This window comes from Rattus norvegicus, chromosome 7 (genome assembly GCF_021556685.1).
Source record: "Rattus norvegicus strain SHRSP/BbbUtx chromosome 7, alternate assembly SHRSP_T2T, whole genome shotgun sequence".
NCBI classification, from domain to species: domain Eukaryota; kingdom Metazoa; phylum Chordata; class Mammalia; order Rodentia; family Muridae; genus Rattus; species Rattus norvegicus.
The window spans coordinates 131,563,729-131,569,486 of NC_141540.1; the positions used below are offsets into that span (position 1 = coordinate 131,563,729).

At 42.2% G+C, this 5,758-nt stretch overlaps 1 pseudogene across 1 annotated transcript; it reads right to left on the bottom strand.

Annotated features, from left to right (window-relative positions):
- Nucleotides 1-527: 527 nt before the first annotated feature.
- LOC108351585 (40S ribosomal protein S19 pseudogene) lies at nucleotides 528-5,420 on the bottom strand (annotated as a pseudogene). Its single transcript, XR_015624422.1, has 2 exons — nucleotides 5,408-5,420; nucleotides 528-986 (listed from the first exon to the last, which is right to left on the bottom strand). The product of XR_015624422.1 is annotated as a 40S ribosomal protein S19 pseudogene (transcript).
- Between the last annotated feature and the right edge of the window lie 338 nt (nucleotides 5,421-5,758).

Sequence of the window (5,758 nt, forward strand, 5' to 3'; positions counted from 1 at the left end):
TTGTCATGGGCTTCTCAGTCTCCAGGATTGTGTGATAACTTTTTATTGTTTATAAATTATTCACTCTACGCTACTTTCCTATAGCAGCCAAAAAATTCTGTAACAGACACCATGTTGCCACTCCTAATGAAATAGTCCAGAGTACTAATTACCAACAGGTAGGAAAACTGTCACGTAGGCATTATGGGGAATTTTACAATGAGAAAACCAATTTTCCACCCAATGATCACTTACAGCAATCAATCTTTGCACCAATGAGTCAAACCTCAGACAGAAATTGTGAGCCCTCCCCTATAGATTGTCGTCTTCACGCAGGTTAGGGCTGGCACAGGATAGGACAGGGCCTGGGATTGGGCAGTGAGAAAGGGGGCGGGGACAGAGTTTTGGTAAGGGGAGAAAGAGGAGAAAGAGAGAAGAGCCAAGATGGAGGCAGAGAAGGACGACCCAGATCCATGTGGCCTTAAATGGCCACAGGGTAGTTATGAAATTTTTTTTTAATGAATGACGCAATTTATTAACCCTTTGTTCTAACACTTCTTGTTGGCAGCTGCCACCTGTCCAGCGATCCTGTCCAGATCTCTCTGTCCCTGAGGTGTTAGCTTACGGCCCCCATCTTGGTCCTTTTCCACCATTTTCAGCCCCTCCAGGGCTTGGAGGACCCGGTGGGCCACACTCTTAGAGCCTCTGCTGAGGTGGCTGGGCCTGACACCATTTCTCTGCGGTCCTCCATAGATCTTGGTCATGGAACCAACTCCCGCACCACCACGGAGGTACAGGTGCCATGCGGGGGAAGCAGCTCGTGTAGAACCAGTTCTCATCACATGGGGCAAGCTCTTTATGTTTGGCCAGCTTGACTGTGTCCACCCATCCGGGGACTTTCCGCTTCCCGGACTTTTTGAGGAAGGCTGCAAGAGCTCTGAGGAACTCCTGCTGGTTAACGTCTTTTACAATAACTCCAGGCAGGGGAAAGGGCGTTAGGAATATTTCTTAAGAGATGCATTTTTATAAGACAATTTGTCTTATCTAGGTGGGAAGTTAATATCATAATCAATTGGTTGTGAATTTATTGTGTGGACGTTTTGTAGCGTGTAAATTTACTGAGGTAAATTATTGGGATAAATTTGATTGTTAAGTTACTAGCTTCTGGAGTTTTGATTTGGTTGGGCCGGTGTGGGTTATGACAGTGACCGAAGCGGGTATTTGCAGGGAATGTGAGCAGAATTCGACAGCAGAGAGACAGCCGGGAGAGGGTGACCATGACATGTGGTCAGAAAATAGCTGGGGTAGCGTGGAGTGGTGTCCCAGAGCAGCCGCCACTGAGATGAAAATACCCCACTAATGCCATAGGCTCGACGATGCCAGCTAGCAAGGGCTTGTGAGTATTTTCATTATTTAGTGCAACACTCCCCCACCAAAAAAATTTTTTAAAAGAACCTTGATAACACTAAAACTTTGACTGAAATATGTGATGTGAATTTTAATCCCTCTGAAACATGATGCCATGAACAAAGCTCTCTCTACTCCATCAGCACAGCATGAACATACATGTGAGTCTCCCGATGCACTCCACTGCCAACAAAGCAAGTGGACTTGTTTGTTGCATGTCATAGATCCACTCAGGGCTCTCCTATGTTTGCTCCAGACTCCCCCTCCTAAAGTACGTCTTTTTTGAGGTAAGCAATATGGGTGAGCAGTATACATGAACAGGAGGTACTTCATTGGAGCCATTTTTAATTACACAGAACCAAGGCTTTCTTAAAAGCATATCAAACTATCACATGTTCGTGATACCCGGAGTCTTACATGACATGTAACAAATTTGTTTTGATTAATGAGATAGATTACTTAAAATTCAGGCAGAATGAAAAAAATTTTAGACACAAGAAAATCTTAGATATAATTTCTGCTCACCGTGACAGTGTAGAAAAACGGTCAGAAACACTGCATTTATTCATAGCACATGTTTTATTAAAATTTGACTGCATTAGAATAAATTTTCATGTATTAGCAAAAAGGAATTAACAGTTTTTACATTTATTTAGTTTGGAGCCAGGGTGTGCTTGTAGAGATTGAGAAACAGTCATGGGAGTTAGCTCTTCCCTTACACCATCTGAGCTCCAGGAATTGAAATTCGTCATCGGGCCCTGACCTAGGGGTGACTGAACCAAGTCACCAACACTCTAAAAGAATTTTCAAAAATCTACATAATCTTTATGATACTATGTCTGCTTTAACTTATGATTTTTTTAAAAAATCAAAACAATGGATGGCTTATCACAGAAGTAGGCTTATCACATAAAGATTTTAGGTTTCTTGAAGAGAACTGAAATTTTTCATAAATGTTCATGTGTTCACAGAACAATTGTTTGTGGACATATTAATTTAGTTCTATCCTAAAGATATACTTAAGTCTTCCCACTGTATTCACATAATTTCATCATTTATTTCTATTTGCTTGATACATCCAAAGGAAAGAATAGATGTGTAAAAGGAAAATTATGCTGTGGCCATCAGAATCTGAAATAACGTAGATCCTCAGGAAGGGATTTATAGGGCTTCTCCATCTCTGTAGACTGAGTTAAATCACAAATCAGAACACGAGCTTGCAGAAAAGGCAGATTGTTCATTAAAGGTATTTTGTTTGTTTGGTTGGTTGGTCGGTTGGCTGGTTGGTTATTTAGTTGTTTTATTGTTGTTGTTTGGTTTCGTGGGGGGGTTGTATTTGAAATTGTATTAATATCTTTGGTAAAGAATATTTGGTTATGTAAGTCATGCTGGGATTTGGCAATAAAGGAGAAATCACAACTGGTATGAATCTATAACTCACAGAAATTATAGTTTTTGTAAAAAATGGTTCACCTGGTTGAGAGTATACCTCTGCTCTTCAAGGCTCGTATTAAAGAAACTTCACATGTGAAGGAGAACTGTATATATCAAACACGATAAAAAGAAAGGCACTAAAAATAATCCTAGGGAAACTTCTAAAAATACAGTAATCTCTGAGAACATTTGAAGCAGACCTTGAGTGGTGCATCTTTAGTTCTTTTTCTGCTCTGGAGCAGTTTCTTACTGACACCTCACTGGAGAAACTAGCTCAGTGACAAAAGGATGCGAGGACTGTGCAGAATCCTTGACATTTCAGAAACCAATAAGACTGGAGGGATGAGCTTCCTCTGTGAATTTTCCTCCAAACACCCAGAGCTGATGTTTGGTAAATTATGAAAACTTACACCTCTTAATGATGTTTCTCTTTGAAGTGTTTGGAATAAAATAATAAATCTCAGGTCTGGGGTGATCATGACCGGGATTTTTCCATCTCACCAGCACCCCAGCTATTAAGTTCTCTGCCTCTCCCTTGTATGCACATTCTGGGCAGGGGATCCAGAGCAGAGAGAGTATTTGTGCTTCTTGCTCACGGTCTGTGGAGACACGTGAGTGGGTTGTGGCCAATGAGATTCACGGAGAAGATTTGACGTCAGTTCCCGGCTTCTTTCTGAAGAGTGTCATCTTAGAGATAAACCCAGAAGGGAGCTACCAGCGTGAAAAGGTTCACTGAGCGAAACCACAGCAAAGGATGAGGTTTGCAAGACTACATGCTAACACATGTACCTGTGGTACATTTTTCCCGCTAGAGGAAGCCTGGCATGTCCTGATTTGTCAGCTTCTTCATAGTGCCTTAAAAAAAAATCCCTAAAGGTGTTTAAGAAATATTGTCTACATCTACACAATGGAATATTACTCAGCTATCAAAAACAACGAGTTTATGAAATTCGTAGGCAAATGGTTGGAACTGGAAAATATCATCCTGAGTGAGCTAACCCACTCACAGAAAGACATACATGGTATGCACTCATTGATAAGTGGCTATTAGCCCAAATGCTTGAATTACCCTAGATCCCTAGAACAAAGGAAACTCAAGACGGATGATCAAAATGTGAATGCTTCACTCCTTCTTTAAATGAGGAAAAAGAATACCCTTGGCAGGGAAGGGAGAGGCAAAGATTAAAACAGAGACTGAAGGAACACCAATTCAGAGCCTGCCCCACAGGTGGCCCATACATATACAGCCACCCAATTAGACAAGATGGATGAAGCAAAGAAGTGCAGACCGACAGGAGCCGGATGTAGATCGCTCCTGAGAGACACAGCCAGAATACAGCAAATACAGAGGCGAATGCCAGCAGCAAACCACTGAACTGAGAATAGGTCCCCCGTTGAAGGAATCAGAGAAAGAACTGGAAGAGCTTGAAGGTGCTCGAGACCCCAAAAGTACAACAATGTCAAGCAACCAGAGCTTCCAGGGACTAAGCCACTACCTAAAGACTATACATGGACTGACCCTGGACTCTGTCCCCATAGGTAGCAATGAATATCCTAGTAAGAGCACCAGTGGAAGGGGAAGCCCTGGGTCCTGCTAAGACTGAACCCCCAGTGAACTAGACTATGCGGGGAGGGTGGCAATGGGGGGAGGTTTGGGAGGGGAACACCCACAAGGAAGGGGAGGGGGGAGGGTGATGTCTGTCCGGAAACCGGGAAAGGGAATAACACTTGAAATGTATATAAGAAATACTCAAGATAATAAAAAAAAAAAGAAATATTGTCATAAAGTTCCAATTAAAATAAATTCAGTATCTTAAATATTTACGGTGGTACATATTTACTAAGTTGATGACAGCAGATTATGCCGGTGACTTCCAATGACATATTTTCACACAGTCCTATTATAGATTGCTATTTGAAGCTTATGTAAACAGAAACAAATATGCTTCCTTTCTACACTGCCATATACATCACAAACGTCCTTCAGTTTCTACGGTTCATCTTATATAAATAAGAACACCTTGCCGTGAGAGCACCCTGAATATTACATCTGAATGAGAAAGATGTTGAAACAGAATCGCCAGTGGACAGGAGAGACTTACTCAGAAAAGAACTGGGTTCCAGAACGCTAGTATGCAGGAAAAGGCCAGTGATTTGTTGAGGAAGGAACAAGAAAGCGGACCAATGACAGCTTTTCCTTTATCGTGGACGTTTGAACAATGCTATGATTCAAATGTGAAACGATCATCATAGACTCGTGTGTTTGAACATTTGGTGCCCAGCTGATGGTGCTATCTTAGCTCTCTTTCCTAGACTCCTGTTTTACCTGTGTCCTGCCAGCTGCTTCTCTGTTGTCCCTGCAAGCCCAGAGAAAACTCCTATCTCTTTACCAGAGCTCCTTCCATAAAGGCTCTTCCAAGCTGACAGAGACAGAGGCAGAGGCAGAGAGAGGAGTGGGAGCTCCAAGCCAAGTCAGTAGGGACTGAACCATTTCACCTTTGCCGAGGGGTAGCTCGAGGCTACCCAGCTTACTTTGCCTCCAGTCTTAGAGCAAAGATCAGGAGACCTCTCCCAGGCAGGAACTTACCTTTCTTTGGCATTTTTATCTAAGGAGGCTTTTAGAAGCACAACCAAACTGCATCTCTATAGGAGATACCTAACAGTATCTGACAAAGGCAAAAATCTGGTTAGGCTTTTATATTCTGCTAATAATTAGGTTTTCTATTTACTGTCAGACCCTCCTGGGCTCCCTCAGTGTTTGCCACCTGCTGAGCCTTGCTGACACAAGTGGAAACTTTTGTTTTTAAGAAAAGAATACCTTGGCCTTTGCTTTTTGGCCGTAACACTGTTGAGTCAGTTCCTGTTTTTATCCTGAGAATATAAGCTTGTTTTTCCATTGTGCTTCCAGGGTTTTTCCACGTGGTGGACTTGGCGTATA